Source organism: Balearica regulorum, chromosome 1, assembly GCF_011004875.1.
Source record: "Balearica regulorum gibbericeps isolate bBalReg1 chromosome 1, bBalReg1.pri, whole genome shotgun sequence".
NCBI classification, from domain to species: Eukaryota; Metazoa; Chordata; class Aves; order Gruiformes; family Gruidae; genus Balearica; species Balearica regulorum.
The window spans coordinates 193,024,690-193,044,736 of record NC_046184.1 but is presented as its reverse complement, the minus strand read 5'-3'; the positions used below and the strand labels follow the sequence as shown (position 1 = coordinate 193,044,736).

The window sequence follows — 20,047 nt, the reverse complement described above, 5'->3', positions numbered from 1 at the left end:
CCTAGTGTTTAGAGCTTTAGCTTGTTTTCTTTCCTTTTCTTACAAGAGATTTGGAAAAGGCATAGAGCAGTTTTTCTTGCATCTGAAAATCACATCAGTGCTTACAATGAGTTGTCAGAGGTAAGACTGACTGCAACCCTCAACAGAAACCACAGGGATTTCTAATGGTCCTGTCCTCTTCCCCCCCCCCCCCCCCAAATGTTGATGGCTTTGAAATAAAAACATAGATCCTTATTTAATTGTGTGACTTAATAAATTAGAGCCAATTTGAAGATAATGATGTAGTGATTTGGAATACTTCACGGAAAGTGCTAATTTCTGGATACTTTTGCAGGAGTGTGGGGGATGTATCTAAGCCTTTGTGAGTCCCATAGGTACTTCTTTTCTAAAATTAGGTCATATCTTAGTTTAAATCAAAGTAATTTATTAGACAAATAAATGTATATTTTCAGAGTATCTGCATCATATTAATTTAATTGTATTTAGGCAGTCAGTGTATCTCCTACTTTGTGCTTTTTCAATTATGTTTCATAAAGGAAAGCTCAATGCTTGGTAGCCATTAAGATATTCTAATATGCCCGCAAATAAAGTCTCATTGCTGAGTTTGATGCTGCCTTTCTGTCAGTGAGCATCAAAGCCTAGTATTTTAGAACTGCTTTTGTTGGTAAATATGTATAATTTTAGGTGTTCCGATTAAAGTTCCTCAAAATCACCTTTGCATTTAAAACAACCTCAGAAATAGTGCAGAAAGTTGGACACTCAGTTGACTGAGTTCCTGGTTCTTCACGACAGTAGAACTAGTAGATCCACCTGTTCACTTATATTCATAGGTTTAAAAGGGAAGTGGGGTTTACTGTTTTGTATCTTAGCCCATTTCAGAAGTTTGAATGAACTAATGATGATATAGATGAAGATATTAATAAAATTTAATAATAAGTAGACTAAAATTAGGTATTTTCCAAAATTTTTTTCTTACTTCGCAAGAGAGGCTTCGGTCTTGAGGGGTGGCTTAGTCTTTCAGCAAGAAGACTTTGGCAGTTAGCCAATGGCTTTTGTCTGTTTAGTTACATTTATCTCAAAAACTTCAGATGCACTACTTAATTAGAGCATTACTACAATGTATTAACTTAAGATTCAAGCTTACGCAATAATTTCAAATATAATTTTAAATTCAATAATTGTTCACTATTTAAAAAAAAAAGAATAAATTTGTTAAATATTTAAGCAGTTCTAGATGCAGGGAATTGAACTGACTTAGATACATGATATTTTCTTGGTTTAGTCTTGAATGACTTACAGATACGTGACATTCTCTTCTTTTGTCTTCTTGCTGAAATATAGACCAAGGTCTCTAAAGGTAGGAATAATTTTTCTAGTGCATTCTGTAACTATTTTGATAAAGCAAAGTGTTTGTTAAGCACGTAAATACAAGCATTTAATTTTTACAACAATAGAAAGGAGCCCTTTGTTGCAACAAGTACTAGGAAAGAATAACGAAAAATTCTCTTAGCGGTTGCTGGTGGATTTTTGTCTGTCACTTGAGCAATTACTGTACTGCTTTATATATACGGAATCTTACTCTGCTGGAAGTCTTGATAATGATCCTTCAGGGCACAACATCTGTAGGTCTTCTCAGAAACAGACCCTTGTTGTCGCAAGGAAGCATAAGCTGCTGCTTTGTCTGCTGTCCTCTTTCTTCCTGCAAGGACAAATAGTAGGTATCTGGGGAGAGAGGAAAAAGGAGGAAGACCTAGCAAGGTGCTGAGGCTCTATACAAGGCCTGCAGGACAGAAACTTTAATGTAGTCCAACAATTTTTTTCATTTTTAGCAGAAATAAAAGGAGAGACAACTATATATAAAGTACACTCAGTTTATTCAAGCACGATCTGCATCTTGTGGAGGAGGAGGTAGGTGAATTGTGCTAATCAACTCCATACACGGCACATTAGAGGTGGCATTTTTGTAGTGTTTTCTTTAGAGAAATGACTCAACAATTAGTTTTGCTTTGGTATTGCAGAGATGATTTTTTAACTCACTTGTTAATAAAGGGAAATTCACTGACTGCAGTCTTTGTCAATTATGAGTTTGTGCTGTGTCTTTGCATTGTCTCCTGCTTACTGAAGGAAACTTGGGGAGGACCTTTCTAGTGACTTTGCATTTAAAAGGGCTAATACTGACCATTGCCACAGGTGGGAAAACAAACGTTCATATCCCTTTCTGAAATGCATCTGTGTTGGCAAATACTCTTTGCTTAGAGAGTAAACACTGCAGCACTTGAAATTGTATCTTTCTGAGGGACAATATGGGCTATACCCATCAAACTTCCCTTACTATGATAAACAGTACCGAAAGTAAGAATAAAAGCTTAGGAAGTTCCTTTTAGAAAGATAAAATATTCTTTTCTATATTACAAAATTGGAAATAAAGAAGACAAAATGGAAAAATGTAATTTTAAATCTTGCTTTGACTTTCAGATTAATGATTGAATCATTGTTTCATCATTTGATCTACCAGCTGAAAACAGCTATTGGTGATGATGCTTTGAGCTTTTTGTTTCTTTAGATTGTCATGAGATGGCCTTAGCTTTCATGTTTTGCGCCAAATAAACATCTCACTTCAGGATTTATACTGCATCTGGCTATGGAAATCTATTTTTTAATCCAATTTCATGATGGAATGAAAAAATTAAAAAAGCAGATGTAATAAACAGAACATTTTCATCCTGCCTTGTACTCTGAGATGGTATTTTTCCCCTCCTTTCAGAGAATTTTCTTGAATTCACATTTCAAATGTATTATTTAATTAGCTAGAAATGATAGTTATTAGTTAGAAATGGTAGTTTTCATCAAGTCACAAAATCTTCCAGAGCATGCAAAATTTTATAAATGGTCTATGGTGAAATATTGATTCTAGATGCATCTTACTGAACCAGAAAGTCCTGGTGTCTTCTCACATTGACCACAATAGACACGCCTGGCAGTTAAACTTGGCTGTTTGACTACTTTTTGTAGACTACACCATCCCTGCTGTAGCTTCATTTTGAAGTTCGGCTGTCATAGTTGATTGAAGGCTTAAATTGAAGTCTTCGATTAGTTAGCTTAGGTAGATGAAGAAAAGCAAGTGTCTGTGAAATTATTGATCAGTCCAAGAAGAGAAACTGCTGAAGACTTTAAGTGAAATAAGTAAATTTATCACTTCTATTTTGCTGCTGAAATTCAGTAAACTCTTGTATATTGTAATAGCTGAGTTTTAATCTCTGGTTTTTTTGTTCCAAAATAAAGAAAAAAAAAAAAGGTGAGTCTCGTTCAAATAATGCATTAAGACTTTGTTATAGGTGTGGGGTTTTTTTTAGGAATTTGAACTGAAAGTAGAAATTTTGGCCAAAGGAGAATGCCAGTAGTTTATTCCAATGTTGAAGTAAATACTTCATGAAAGATTTATATCACCCTTGGAAGGCCTCATCCTACTAGGGGAAAAAAAAAAAAAAAAGCCAGTAACTAAAAGAAGAACTGGCCAACACAGTCCCTATATTTTTGGGAACTAAAATAAAACTGAGGAGAAAAGTTATGAATGTTTAACTGGTCAAAATCTGATCCAAAATTTTCATTAGATGAAGATAGGTAGACTTTTTCTACTTTTAAGCTATTGGAACTTTTTAGACATTATGCTAATATAGAAGTCAGAAAAGTACATAATGTTCAGGAAAATGTTTGAAATTGTCTGTGAATTTCAAATGTAAACTTAAAAGGCAAACTTTCAAATTATAGATGGATCTATTAGTTTTTATATAAAATTTTATTATAATATACTGAAAAATAAATTAACATATTTACTTGAAGTACATTCTGAAATATATGGTTTTGGTTCCAAAACTACATAATACATTTGATCATTTTACTTTTAGTTCCTGGCATCTAGAAATACTTATCAAGGTGTCTATATAAAGTCTTGTAAATACATATTTAAATATTGTCCTTAGTAAGTGACTTTATCTTACTGAGATTTTGAAGTAAATGTTTGTACACTGTAGTGAACAAAAAGAGGTGCGTAAGTTTAAAAGTCCAAGATTACTATTTTGATACTGCCATAGTTTTGAATATTAGCTTTTACCTTGAGTGAAAACTGAAAACCATTACTTATATTAAATGTTAATTAGATTTGACAATAATGCATTATTGAATGTATTGATTATTTGAAGGGCTTCAAAATTTCAACTGAATTGACTGACTGTACTCTAGCTCCAGTCTGCTCAGTTAAAATAAGCACCACTTCAATGCAGGCACGCAAATGTAAGCTGATGATTTAACTGTGTGCTATGACGCTGTTTACCAGACAAGGCAGGTTTAATTAGTGACATCATTATGACATTTAAGTGAAGTGTGAACAGAGAAACACCTCTATGAACTTGGTGACTCTGTTCGTTCACATCCAGGTACTTCTTCCTCACTCTGGTACAAAACCCTAGGTGGAAGAAAGAAAACAGACTGCATTGCTAAACCTGGCAAGATGCATTCTCTGAGTGAGCTCCTGCACTGCTTCTGCTTCTGCAAGTTCCTCTTCAGTGATTGAAACAGGAGTGAAAGCTTGAGAGGATAGGGTAAGTAGAGCAGCACAGCCAGCCCAGAGAAGTAGGTTGCTCCATGTCATGCCAGAAATTTGCTGCGGTCTCCGCTGATCAGCAATCACCCGTCATCCTAATGTCGTTCTAGCCATTACAGTCAGCTCCAACATCAGTATCATCCCGAAATCTGTGTTGTCCTCTACCAAAGCATTGACATTCCAACCACCTTCAGCCTCTGACTGTTTCTGGAATTGAAGAAGCAAGTACTGAAGCAATAACTTAATCCCTTTTGTCACTCTGAATTCTCTTTGAGTATCGGTGTCACTTAGATGTAGGGGAGAGATGATTGCTCCAGCTAACATCATGGGGATTAGAGAAGACTGAACAGGCATGAAGCTAGTTGGAGGAGAGGAGGGCTGTGGGAACAAGGATGAAGAGAGTTCTGGTCTGGTGAGGTCTGCAGTGCTCCTCTTGTGCGAACACCTCTTGTTGCAGGAAGAAGTGCTGCATTAATAGCAAGAAAATGCATTCATATTCTCTGTTTACATAGTATTAAATTAGTTTACACCGTTAATGGCTTTTTCTTAAATAGAAATTATGTCTGGTTTCTTCAGATTACAGATATTTTACAGTAAGCTAGCAGTATGGAAAAGCTGAATTCATTCAGAGTAGTTGAATAGGCAGAAATTTCGAGTTCAGAATGCATATAGTAAAAAAGGATGAAATATATAGCTAAAGAGAAAAAATGCTGTCAATTCACAGTTTGAATTACATATATAGGTAAAGCTTTAGCTGAGTAAACTTCTAGAAAGTGATGCATATGCAAAAGGCAGCATAAGTACTTGGCATCTCACTTTAAAAAACCAAAACTTTCACCATGCATCTTTTCAGTTTTTTCTCTTTCTTCTTTACTTTGAGATTGGAAACCTTTCCCAGAGTGAATTTATTGGGTTCGGTCAGAGTGGCTTTCCTGAAATTAACCTAGGGGAAAAACTGAAATCATCCCAGTGTAAACAATGACATGATAGTTACTCTGTTAATTTATAGAAAGGAAGGGGTGGATTGGATGACTGCAAGAGAATGCAACTAATACTTGTCTTTCTTTTAGTGTTCTGTAATACAAGCGTCAAACTCTGCTAGATATTCCACTTCATAAAGGAAGGGGGAAATCCCATGCGGGGTGTGATTTATATGACTCTTTTCATTGTGGTAATAATTATTGTGGCTTTCATGTCTGTTTCTTATTAGAGAGAAAAAGTTGTATGAGTTTAGGTGTATGTCAGGCATAATTTGTGTTTAACACACAGTAACCTTGAAACAGAGGTAATTATTAGATGTTGTATAGGCAGATTTTTTTTCATAAACTACAGCCTGAATGGACATCAGTACAATGCTAGAGTTGTTCTTCTGAAGTTAATCTCTTTTGTGTGTGCACTTGCACATGCACACAGAGCAAATCAGAAAACGTTACTGTTAAATAAAGATTTACCAATAAAAAGCATAGTATTAAAAAATGTGTAATAGTGCCATCTGCTGACCCCTGTCATAACGTAACTAAGTTGGATGCATGGGCACTGGAGAAGTCATTGCAGAGAACAGTGGAACTCCAGCCAGTTGACCTAAACTGAGAAACGAACCAATTCCAGTAAGAGAAGTTAATACACTTTGAGCTTATACTAATGGAATGAAAAATAAACCCAAATAGAACTGGACGTAAATGTTGATCACAAGGGGTTGCTAAGAATTTTCTTAGCAAGTTTTTGGCATGTTTGTTGACAAATAATGAAATTTCACACTAAATTAAGGTCAATCTGATGCTTCCCTGCTGTTGAAAAATGTTTCTGACTTCGTGCTTGCAGTCAACATATTAACAGTTTTCCTGTCATGTGGTGAGACAGATGCATCTAGAAAACTCATCTGTTTGAGGGTATAGGAATTTATGGCTAGAGAGATGTGTCTGATAAGACTGCTTGTTTGAGCGGCAGTGTGTTCTTGGACTGTCTTAAGTTCGTCATGAGGCTTTATTTAATAAAGGCTTCATTTGAATCATTGTGAACTTCTTTCTGTCATATTGCCTCTGTCCTTCTTTACTTCTGATCCTGAGCAGCTTTCTATGAATTTTTTATTGTATTATGCCTGTTCTTAGAGGAACTTCATGTAAAGATTGCTCTCACTGATAGTTATATATATAAAGGTACTTACTACTTGGGTGGAGTTGAGGAATAAGCTGGAGAGAAAAATACAAACTTTAAAGTAATTGAGTGCAACATCTGGAACTCAAGATGATCTCAGAAGATTGTTTCAAAGTCCTGAAAACTAAATGGCTAGGTAGAGACGATTACTGTATGCGTGTTTGTGTATGTTTGGAAGGAGAGGCAATAGTCAGTATTAGGTAACATGTTTGTATTGGCATTGGGTTTTTTTTTACATGTATCAATAAAAGGTTATAGTTGCAGTATTTCACATGATTTGAAGAGCTTTAAAGAGAGAATTGTACTAGCCTGAGTTGATCTTCCTTTGTATTGCACCATAGTAAAACAAAGGCACAAAAGTGGAGTGACATGGTGCTCTAAAAATAGTGAGCAAAGTAACTGCCAACCTTCTTAATTTTTAAGAATTACTTTGAAAAGTTCATTGTTTAGGACACATTTACTCCAGTATATGACAAGAATTTCCACAAAATCATTTTACATAAGAAAACCAGAATCTGTAATATAGCAAGAATTACTGCATTTGAGCAATATTGTTTGTTTGCTTGTTTGTTACTGGTTTCATGGCTATTCCTTGTATTGCAACCATGAGAGTTTTCTCAAGTTTTATTTTTAGTTTATGTACTTCAGACTTGGGGTCTTGTACGCAGATTCAATGTGAACAAGACAAAGCATGAACAAATACATTTGCTGTCCTTGCCTCCTGTCTTCAAGAACGGTGAGAAGAAGGATCCAGGGACCTACAGTCTCACCTTGAAGTGAGAAGGGAACTGGGAAGGTGATGGAGCAGCTAGTCCCAGAAACCATTTCCAGACATATGAAGGACAAAAAGATCATCAGGAGCAGTCAGCATGGCTTCACCAAGGGGAAGTCGTGTTTGACCAACCTGATAACTTTCTATGATGAAATGGCTAGCTTGGTAAATGAGGGGAGAGCAGTTGATGTTGTCTACCTGACTTCAGTGAGGCTTTTGTCACTATCTCCTGTAAGATCCTCATAGAAAAGCTGTTGATACACAGGATGAGCAGACAGTGAGATGGATTGAAAAGTGGCTGAGTGGCTGGGCCCAGAGGGTGGTGATCTGTGGCACAAAGTCTAGCTGGAGGCCAGTGACTAGTGGTGTATCCCAAGGGTCTATACTGGGTCCTGTCCTTTTCAAAATCTTTATTAATGATCTGAGTGATGGGGCAGAGTGTACCCTCAGCAAATTTGCACATGACATGAAACTGGGAGGAGTGGCTGATATGCCAAAAGGTCATGCTGCCATTGACAGGCTGGAGAAATGGGTTGACAGGAACCTCATAATGTTCAACAAGGGGAAGTGCAAAGTCTTCCACCTGGGAAGAACAACCCCATACACCAATATATGCTGGGAGCCAATCAACTGGAAAGCAGCTTTCCAGAGAAGGACCTGGGGTTTCTGGTGGACACCAAGTTGAACATGAGCCAGCAGTGTGCCCTTGTGGCAAAGAAGATGCATGGTGTCCTGTGTTGCATTAGACAAATTATCGCCGGCAGTTTGAGGGAGGTGATCCTTCCCCTTTATTCAGGGCTGTGTCCAGTTCTGGGCTCCCCAGTGCAAGAGAGAAATGGACATACTGGACAGGGTCCAGGGAAGGGCTACTGAAAGCATCAAGGAGCATCTCTCCTGTGAGGAAAGGCTGAGAGAACTGGGACTGTTTAGCCTGAAGAAGAGGAGGCTCAGGGGGGGATCTCAACGTATATTAATATCTGAAGGGAGGGTACAAAGAGCACAGAGCCAGGCTCTTTTCAGTGGTCCCCAGAGGCACAGGTCCCCTGAAACACAGGAAGTTCTTTCTGAACATCAGGAAACATGTTTTTTATTCTGAGCCGTGGCACAGGTTACCTGGAGAGGTGGTGGAGTATCTCACCTTGGGGATATTCAGAAGCCATCTGGACATGGTTCTGGCCAACAGGTTCTAGGTGGCCTTGCTTGAGCAGGGGGTCTGGCTGAGATGATCTCCAACTTCCAATGTTAACCGTTTTGTGATTCTGTGCTATGTCTTTGAATTTTTAATAATAAACTAGTGAAACAGGTAACTTGTAAACATGTGACTTTTAGCAGCTCAAAAAGCTGCAAAAGTCATACTATATTGCCTTGCTTCTTGATTAGATTTTTTATAACCAAGCCATTGAGGTAGTGTTTTATTTTAAAGCTTTTGACTTTGTAGTGCAATGAGTCTGGGATAATGTAGCTTTACGACAAATATGAAAACAACCCAAACACCCCCAAAAAACACCCACAAACCCACCCTTCTCAACAAACCCTGAACACGTGGTTTGAAAAAAGAACAATTTACTTTCTCCCTAAACTCCCTCAGCGATATCCTTGTGGCAGTGAAAAGTTGCAAAATTTCAGTGAAGACCAGTTTCACCGGTGTCTCTGCTGCCCCTGCCATCATTTAGACATCTGTATGTGTCATCATGAAATGCAGACCTACGGGGTGATGTGCTGAATAGTTCTCTGTATTTCACTGACTGAATTGCCTATATTTTTACTGTCAAGAATGAGTGCTTACATAGACAGCTGACATGTAGATATTTAAATTAAGAGCATGTTTAAACTGTAGTGAAGTTCCACCTGGCATTCCTACAAGACCTCAAAGTTATTTCTAGTATTCTGTTCTGGAAGCTGTGCCCATCCAGGTTTCTAAGACAGTGGATTAGAGGTTTCCAGTTGACTTTGCTTAAGAGTCCCATTTTAAAACAACTTCTTTTTTTGGTGTGCCTAAATTCTGTTCAGGGTTTTGTGTTTATCTCTTCCAAGTTGCTTCTTTTGTATTTATGGTGAATCATAGATCTCCTTTTCACTACTTCTGCACATAGCTTTTTTTTTTCCTTTTGGTACATATTTTTCATAGTCAAGAGGGTAACAATTGTCTCCCTGTACTTTGTTCTCCTATCTTGTTTGACAATTCATACTTGCATATTTATTTCCTTTTATCTCTTTTGAATTCTTTTTTTCTCTCTATCGTTGTTAAAATGATTTTCATTAACTATATTTTCCTATTTTCTGTCTTAACCAAAGTGCCAAGACACCATTGTGACGTCACCTCTGATGCGTTAAAGTACATTATTCAAACTTTGCTGTTTAGTCCAAATGTGTTCCAGTAATTCTAGCCATATTTTACAGTATTTTAAGTCCATTTAGTGAGCTTAGTTTGATTTTTCTCTTTAAATGTAAACTCAGTTTAATAACAAATCAATCAATGATGAACCTCCTTACTCATCGACTCTCTGACTGATAGGGTGCCACTAACAGAACTAGACTTTTATTCTTACTGGTCCCTCTGGTTTTTTTAGTGTACTATGTTATTTTCTTCCCAGTTTTGTATAAGTAGTACTGACTTCTTTTCAAAGTACGCTGCTGATTTCTAGCTTGCAGAACATCTCATAGGGTAACGTGTGATCTGTCCTTTAGCCTAAATGATATTTTAAGATTAAAAAATAATTTTCTGTGCTCACATGATTTAAAAAAAAAAACAAACAAACAAAACCACAAACAAAACCAAACAACACCTCAGTGTGTATTTGATTTACACGGAGGTTTTGTGTTAATGCCCTTAGCTTCCAGGTGAAGGCTTGTTATAATCATTATAGGAAACAATACAGAAACTTGCCTATTTTTACCAGTACCTATCTGAATCACAAAATCACAGATTGGTAGGGGTTGGAAGGGACCTCTGGAGATCATCTAGTCCAACCCCCCAGCTAAAGCAGGATCACCCAGAGCAGGTTGCACAGGATCGTGTCCAGGCGGGGTTTGAATATCTCCAGAGAAGGAGACTCCACAACCTCCATGGGCAGCCTGGTCCAGTGCTCGGTCACCCTCAGAGGAAAGAAGTTTTTCCTCATGTTGAGATGGAACTCCCTGTGTTCCTGTTTGTGCCCGTTGCCCCTTGTCCTGTCACTGGGCACCACTGAAAAGAGTCTGGCCCCTTTCTCTAGACACCCACCCTTTAGATATTTATAAGTGTTGATGAGATCCCCTCTCAGTCTTCTCTTCTCCAGACTAAACAGCCCCAGCTCTCTCAGCCTTTCCTCATATGAGAGATGCTCCAGTCCCCTCATCATCTTTGTAGCCCTCCGCTGGACTCCCTCCAGTAGTTATCTTTCTTGGACTGAGGACCCCAGAACTGGACACAGTATCTGAAAGGGCAGTCTAATGGGAATTTTAATAACATGATTTTTTTGGGCAGACTTTTTGTCTTATTGTCGAGAGCAGTAAGCTCAGACTCCTGCAGACAAAGATGTGCTGGCTTGTGGCCCCAGTACATGTGTTGGGAAGTAGGCTCAAAAGACTAACACTCTTCAGTAGTTTGAGGGGTAGTTGGAGGCCTTCTTTTTGTAGTGCTTTCAGTAATGGTAATTGTTTGATATTTACTTTGCAGTTTGTGGTTGACTATGGCCCGTTGCTCTGGTATTACTGCTTCTGATTTTCAGGTTTGCCTTTCTCTGCACTTCATTTTCAGCTATAATTCCTTGTTGCTAAGGGAGTCTGGGATTGTAGCTCTTGCTATTTTACTGTCTTACAATGGGTGTAAGTGCTTGCAGCACAGTAGGTTTTCCAAGTTATTTACTTTTACTCTCCAGTGAATTTCTAGGTGTTAGAACTTAATTTACTTGTCTTGTAAAATCCATAAACTAGAACTGTAAAGTTTCTGTGAATTACTTAATTTTATTACTCATTTTAAAGATACTTGTTTCTGGAACACAGTCTTACAGATTATGAATGTATTTGATTTATGAAGATGGGAGATAAGTTTAGTGTTTTGTTTTCCAAGTCTTTTTTAACATGTCACACTTGCTCTGTGTGTTTCGGTTTTTTTAATGTTAACTGAGATCAGACATCTTAAGGGAATTGCATCAGAACACTAAGGGATTTCACACTTACCTTAAAGAATGGTGTGAACCTCATTGCTTCCAAATCTTTCAAATCTTTATTTTTGTTTTTATTTGTTCCATTAGGTATAGCTGAATATTACTAAACTTTTACTTGTATTACTAAAGGGAAAGGAAGGCAGCATAAAAAGAAATAAATATAGGGGAACTTTTTTTTTTTAATTCTTTTCTCTTACACAGTTTCCAGGTACATGTCACTAAATCAAGCCAAAGAGCTTTACGCCTAAATTGCTTTGCCACTGCCCAGTATGCCATAAATATGAGAAGGGGGCTGCTTGTGGCTGGTAGAACATGACAACTAAATGAGTTAGCTTCTAGTGCCTGGACTGCTCACCATTGCCATGCTTTGGTTGAATGGTCTTACCCACTCATTGAGTTGCCTGTAGAGTTTGCTGGTAAAGTACAGAATTTAGTTTGGCTCTTCAAATTATTTTTAATATTTTTTTAATAATAAAAATGGAAGATAATCTCCATATATTTTTCTCAAAGCTGTTGTATTTGACAAGCCAAGTGTTTATCAGCTGCTGTGAAGACTTGTCAAAAGACTCAGACTAGTAAATCCAGATTGGTGAAAGTTATACTCTTATTCCATGGCTTGTGTGGAATAATCATTTTATTGATGCAGGGACTTCTTAAGACACTACTATGAGAATATAGGTTCAAAAACTTAATGTGTGTGGTTGCCAGATGGATAGTTTTTATAGAAGAAAAGGACAAAATCTCAAGTACCTTATGAAGAACTGTGTTCTTCCTTGAGGGAATCTTTTTCTTTAAATAATTTTTTTGGTTCGTTTGGAGTCATTCCTCACTGACAGGGTAGACTAAGCAAAAGCTTTTTCCAAAAAATTTGGAATCTTGAAAGAGACGATATTGCTTTTTCAATATTGAAAATGTACTGAAGTTAAATGAAATACTTATAGTTGACTCCAAAATCTGTTTAATGCAAACATTTAGTAAATAACATTTCTAATATAAAGCTACAGTAATATATTTTCATTGCAGAATCAAAATGATTGATGGTTTGACATTAAAAATTCTTTCATCCTTGAAGTGTTTCTCTTTCCAGATCTTTTAAAAACTATTACATAAGAAATATTTGTATGTTTAGTAATGCATGACAGTTTCTATGTAAATAGTTTTGTGACCTATGAAAATCTTGTCAAGTTTTTGCATAAAAATTTTCATTCTTTTAGCATTGTGTGTGCATAGAGAAGGGAGTCAAAAGGAAGCAGCTGGGCCTGGGCAAAAGGCACTATTGTGTATCTCTGGTTGCGTTACAGCAAGGTTGTTTGGAACAGGCACAGAGCAGTGAGACACAAAGGCCTGTGGGATACTAGGGGCTCTTTGTTAATGCTTACTAAGCGTGATGTAAGGGCAGCTGACAGTGGAAGCAGGTGGAAATGCTGGAAGTAATTACAAGCACAGATTTGGGAATTGCTGTGGTAAAAGGTAGTGTATAAATTGAGAACATGAATATTATAGTTTATATGTGTTACCATGAGAATTTTTAAGTCTATTATGGAAAAAACAGAGGAAAAGCTAAAAAAACCCAAATCTTTATGCCCTTCCACTAAAGTCACTTAGTATCTAGGATCTGTATATGCAATGTTGAGTTGTGCTTTGCAGTTTTATATGGAATGCATACAACTTTGCTATCCTGTAATTTACAAATTCCTAGCAAATACTTCACCTCACAAATAAGGCATTTGTTATTATAATGGCTCAGACTAATTTTTTTAATCTCTGAAAACTAAATAATGAATTGCTTAAATAAACCCAAGAAACTAGGTTTAATAGTTAAGTCACTTTGCCAATAATTTCCTCTATCAGCAATCTAAAATGTCTTTCAATGCACAAGCTATTTACTTTGATATGATATTTCTCTAAATAAACTAGAATGGCTATGTGATGGTACCTGAAAATAGTGGTTTAGGCAGGATTATGAAATTCTCTATAATAAGATAATGAAGACAAAAAGTTACCATTTAGAATCGTAGAATGGTTTGAGTTGGAAGGGACCTTAAAGATCATCTAGTTCCAACCCCTCTGCCATGGGCAGGGACACCTTCCACTAGACCAGGTTGCTCAAAGCCTCATCCAGCCTGGCCTTGAACACTTCCAGCCGGACGGGTCACAAGGTGAGGTTCCTGAGTGCTTGTGGTGCCTGCATATTCCAGCTTATAGAGAAGATTTTTTGGTCAAGTGTTCCAGCACCTAATTACAGCTACCATTTACAGTCTAACAGACTGAGAGTTAGCGTCGTATGACAGAGCCAAAATGTTGGATGACATCAAGAAACAATTTGAGTTTCCTAATGCAGTTATTCTGTCACAGGCAGTGGGTGATCTGATTGCTGCAGCACTGAAAGAAGATATTTCTTCAGAGAAGATCAGGCAGGCATCTGACCAGACTCCTGCTCTGAACTTGCTTTGGGCAAGTGCTGCAATGAGGATGTTGCCTTGCAAACAGCCCACTCTGAGAGATTGGTGGCATTTGTTGCAGAAAAACATGCTGAGCTTGACTGTGTTCTTCATGGAGCTCTCAACCTGATTCCATCAGCATGGAATGTGCATGGTTTAGTAAAAACTATTTGGAAATTACTATGAATTCATGCTATTCAACTGGGATGTGATGGAGAGGAGGCTGTTCAGAATCTGTATGGAATCAGGTAGTCAAGTTGTGGCACAGGTTGCCCACAGAGGATTGTGGAATCTCCATCCTTGGAGATACAAAAACCTGACTGCATGTGATCCTGGGCAGCCTTCACTAGCTGACTCTGCTTGAGCACATGGGTTGGACTAGATGATCTGAGGAGGACCCTTCCAACCTAAATGATTCTCTGGGTCACATTCTCTGGTTCTCTGTTTCTTGGTTATCTCCTATGCTGCACTTTGCTCGCTCATTTTCTCTGTGGCTCTTTGCTTATTAATAGTTTTACCCTGCCACACAGGGCTTCTTCAGGTTTTCCTCTGACATGCTTTTCCTCAGTGGCTGTCCCTCAAGGTGTCACTGCCCCGGTGTGGGTCGCCCGCGGCTGTTGTCCCTCAGGGGTGCAGATGCCTGCTGTAGTGAGCTGTACCTCACCCCAAGAGCATGTTGATGTCTCCTGCCCCGTGGCTGCTGCCTCTGGCTTACAGACACCTGAGCAGTGGATCAGCACGCTGCTCGGGGGGAGGTTGCTGTTTTGGGGTGCGACAGGGTATTGACAGTGGTTTTGGAAACAGCTGGCAATGCCTGTGACCAACCAGGGCAGTTCACAGCTGGTCCCACACAAGGTCTCCTGTAGCCTCCTAATACTGAAAACCCTCCCAGCTATGTCCTGTACGTACAGTGTTTGTCTGTAGGATTTCTGTGTCATTTATTTTGGAAGCTAAGGATGAGAAAAGAGGAGGAGGCGTAGGAATAAACAGAGAAGCCTGAGGCTTCTGTACTTGTACAAACACAGAACGCGAATCCATTGAAGTTTCAAAGTGTGGCTTCAGCAACTCACCAGGTAAATATGTTGCTTTAACTTGGAAGGCCTGTCAGAAGTTGGAGAATGTCTGTCACCTTGAATCTGGGTTTACGCACCCTTTCATTTTGCTGGGCTTCAGAACAGCTCTGTACTTGCATCGTGAGAAATCAGGTATTGCACTGATAGTCTTCTGCTCATGACCTCTTAGAGAGCTGCTTCCCTCCAGCATCCTCTGCATGACTTTTTGCTTTTGTGCCTGAAGCCCATGTAAGTGCCAGTACCGACTGCACTCCATAGAACACTGTTCAGTGCCACCATAATTCTTCTTAACCCTTCTTAATTCTGGAATGGGTTAAATACCTAGAGGATACTTTTTACTGAAGTAAGACACCCCTTCTCCAGGTTAACCTACTTTACTTCTCCAGCCGTTGCAGCTTGTGTCATCCTAAAGGGCATAACTGAGGAGGTCCAGTCCTCTGGACCTGATGCCTGGTAAGAAAAACTGATGAAGGAGTGGAGATTTTGGTTTCAGTCTGAACAGGAAGGTTGTTTTGTTTACTTTTTAATTTTTGTTGCCATGTATTTTTTTTCTGCCATATTGAATATGACCTCTCTATATTTTTGTTTCAAAACGTACAGTTGTTTAGTACTGATTCTACCATTGCAATGGTGGTAAAATTATTTATGTTTCTACTTGTGGGAGTACTTTAACTAAACAAAAACCCCCAAAACCAGACATTATTGCAGAATGTGTAAAATGCCAGAAAGTGAGTGTAGCAGAAGCAATGTTCATTAATATAGTAGCATCCATGGGACTGGGAGTGACTCTGTTCTGGGTGTATAACATAGGTTTATTATACTTCGTTGTATTTTGTTTGTGCCTATTTTGTCTGTTGTCAGTTTTGTGACAGTTTAGGTTCCAATCCTGAAAGCTGAGTATGCGGCGTTCAAAGCTACAGAGCAATGAAAACCCAGCTGTATTGGACTTCTGCTTGGATAATAAGTGTGTTACTCCACAAATTCTTTGGAAACACTATGCATTTTAAGCTTACTAATTCGGTGTTTATTAAAATACTCAGACTGTAACATGATCAATTTATCAACTGTATTATGTTTAAATGCAAATTGTATGGGGAAAAATCAGTCCAGTTTTCTAAATGAAATTTTCCTTAACCACAGGGGAATGGAACTGAATCTTGAAGCATTCTTAATTTTAGCTTACCTATTTACTTTTTAAAGGGAAAAATCTGCTCCAAATTCACATCACTGTTCAAGATAACAATCTTTATATGTTTCAAATAATATCAGAGCTCTGCAAGGCTAGATACTTCATACATTTGTAGCTCCTTTTCCAATGGAAGAGCATGAACTGCCTATAAAACTGGGAAGGTCTTGCAATTATTTTTTAACTCAGTGACAAATCTAGTGCATATAATGCATAATTTTTGACTCCTGATCACACAGAAAATTAATTTGCACAGTGGAGCATTAGCATCACAGAGAAAACTTAGAGAATCTGTAGTGAATGTATAAGAAAAGTAGATTCCTGTAAAACAGCAATACTTCCTTTAGGCCCTAAATTGAAGGGTTAGATAAGTTTAAGTGATGGAATGAAGGGCGTGTATTGTCTTTTAATTTGACATAGCTCTTACGTTCAGGACCAATAAAATTCTAAAGATTTATTCTGTGGTAAATCTTAAATGACACTATTTTGAAAAAAACATCATAGACCAGAAGTAAGATTTAGGATAATGTAAATTTATTTATAAAATATATTTATAAAGGTAAATATACAAAATGAAACACCTGAAAAAAAAATCATGTGCTGAAAGAATGCCCTACAGGGCCATATTGGAATTCTCTTAAATTTTCCTTAGTGTTTTGGAAAATTTCTTCCAGTGTTTTCAAAAAGAGGCTAAACCAGTACATGTGTAGACATGAACATTGTTCGGTTGAGCCTGAGAAATTCCCTATGTATAGGGAATAAAAACCTAATTTTTGAACAGGCAATAGTTAATGAAGTAGCATTAAGAAAGCAATATACAGGTAAACCTGAGCATTAACGTATAGGATGGTCCATAAAACCCCCTATTTCTTACTTGTATTTTCATGCATATTTTTATACGTTACTATTACGTAAATTACATGTGTTCAGTAATTACAGTAATTTCAGTGATTCTTCTTCTGGTACATCTTCAGAAAAATTCTTCCTGGTTCAACAAATGAATAGAAAAAGGAAGCTATTTTAGCATTCATTAAGAACATAATAGAACTAAAAGTTAAAACATTAAAGTTGGTTTTATAAACAAATCTTGAATACTATTATTTAGCTGTATTCACAGAACAAAAAGAACTTGCATAACTATTGAAAAATGGGAGGATAATATGAAGAAGAAAGAACAGCAAATTAGGAAGGAAGATGATAGAGGTATTTTTAAGTAGGAGCAGGGAGAGGAGGGAGTGGGGAGAGGATCTCCTTTGTATCTTCGTTAAGATTACATGGAAGAAAAATACTTGAGTCATTTAACAATTTGACAAAATGAAATGGAATTAAACCTTTGTATTTGCTGGGATAAGATGAGTGAGGAACTCTGGGATTCAATTGTTTTTCATAAGAACAAAACTAAAATGTCTTTTGTTTCTTGGAAGATAACGAGTGCTGCTCAGGAGAACAAGTTTTCTAATTTTCCTTTTATTTATGTTATTTGCTGTTAAAGGACTTATAAAATTCTAAAAATAAATGGCTATTAGGTTTCTCCCAACTCCTTTTTTTTTTTCCACTTTCTCCTCTCTGTGGTCTAATATTTGTGCATAAATTCTTTCAAAATGTATGCTCATGTCAGTTCCTCTGTAACAATGCAGATATCATGCATATTTATTTTTTTCTTCTTTATTCTTTCATTCTCTGGTATGCCTAGAGCTTCTCCACCTTCCCCCACATCCCCCTGCCCCCATCTTCTAGCCTTCAAAAGTAATTTGGTTTCTCTCTGCGAGAGAACATCTTGCAAGAAAGGACATAAAGCTCAGTCAAATGAACTTATCAAAAAAGATGAGAGATGACTTGATTTGAAGCATGTAGGGACTCCCTTGTGATAAGAGTTTCTGTTGTAAAAATCTTGTTAATCTAGTGACAAGAAACATCATAAGACCAAGTGGCCAGAAGCTGAAACATGGCAAATTAAAAATGAGATGTACATTTTTAGGAGAATGAAAAGCCACTGTAAGAATTTACCCAGGAGTAGTATTAGAGTATCCATCTGTTCTTACTTGACATTTTTGAGTCAAGATTTTGGATGCCTTTATATGGTCTTTAGCAAATCTAAGCACAGGCAAACTCATGTTTCTTTCGGAAGGACTTTATAATTTGCTTAAATTTGAATACAAAAGCAAAAATGCATTCTGACAACAACTGCTGCATTTTAAGATACTTTCCAGTAAAGAGCAAACAAGAGCTTTTCAAAGATGTGATTTAGTGGATGGAAAAAAATTTTGTCACTGCTGTATTGTCACTACACTATCAAAGGTATTCAGTGTAGAGCAGATACTTGGTGAAATAATTGTATTTAATTTAAGTGTCAGGTGCTTAACATAAAACACCATTTGAATAGGGATTTTTCTGAGTGTTACAATGTAAGCATCATGTAACTGGTGATCTGAATATGGTTGTAATCAAGTTCCCATGTGAAAATAAAGCATTCCACTGATTATTTTTGTTAGGTTTGTGCATCTGATGATGTAAACTTTTGCTCGCTGTCCCTGTTTTTGTTCTTAATGTCTTTGTTGTAGAGTAGTAGAACTTGAGGCCTTATATTTCATTCAACTGGAGATATTTATGAACCATATTGTGACATAAGGTATTTTTTCTTGGTGTCCTCCCATCTGATAAAACCATGACTATGACGAGCAATCTTGTATGATAAATGGCATGGTGTTCCTTCTGTATGCAGGAACCAGAGGAAATTATTCTTACAATGGATAGTCTTTCTAATCATCTGTCCTTTTAGTCAGAAACCTCTTATTTGAGGAAAGGGGCATAAATCAAAGTAAAGGGGGTAAAAGAACTTTGCTTCATCTTGCAAGTTGGAGAACTCAAGAGTAATAAAGGGCATTCTTATGGGTCCTCTTGATGTGTGTGGGGGTGTCAGTTAAAGTTAAATGAAGTTTCAGAAGCAAGAAAGCTTTAATATCTTTTTCTTACAAACATTGCATAAAAATACATAAATAATAATACTTTCTACCAATTCTGTAAAACTAGCTTATGCTTTAATAATTTAATTACCAAATTCATGATCAAATAAGGTAAATTAGTCAGATATGTTTTTATCTGAGTGTTGCCTCAATGTGATGATTGACACAGCAAATAATTCTGAAACTTAAAAGAGGTTATGAACCCTGAATAACCCTGAAAGTTAAAGAGGTTATGAACCATAACTGGACTTCTTAATTGCACCACGTTTACTAAGCTTCATCAGAATTAATTTTTTAGTGATGGTGTTGGTTGAATCTGTACACCAATCTCTGGAGCTTGCAGTAAAGTACAGAAAATAACCTAGTTTCTCTTCTGCCTCTCATAATAAAATCACAAAGCGAAGGCTTTTTATAAGCGTATTTTGTAATGGAAATTTTAGCAGCCTTTTGAATGAACAATTATGTCTTTGTTTCCATGGAGCTAACACACAAATAGCTCAGAAGCAGTGTGGTGGTATTAAGAATATAATGTTAGGGCAACTTTGGGGAACTTTCTGCTTGATCTGGTCAAGCAATTTCAATTAAATAATTTGTCAGAAAAATGTTAGCTGGTCAAAAGTAAAATGTAGGAGAGTATTTGTTTTGTTGAAACTTTATTTAGCAAACACTCCCCGTGCTTTTCCTCCCCTCAAGCCTTCCCATCCATGATA

The 20,047-nt window shown here is 37.2% G+C and overlaps 1 protein-coding gene across 6 annotated transcripts in view; it reads left to right on the top strand.

Moving 5' to 3' along the window:
* The window catches only part of NBEA (neurobeachin), a 524,026-nt gene that overhangs the window by 47,973 nt on the left and 456,006 nt on the right, over positions 1–20,047 (top strand). The window lies entirely within an intron of this gene.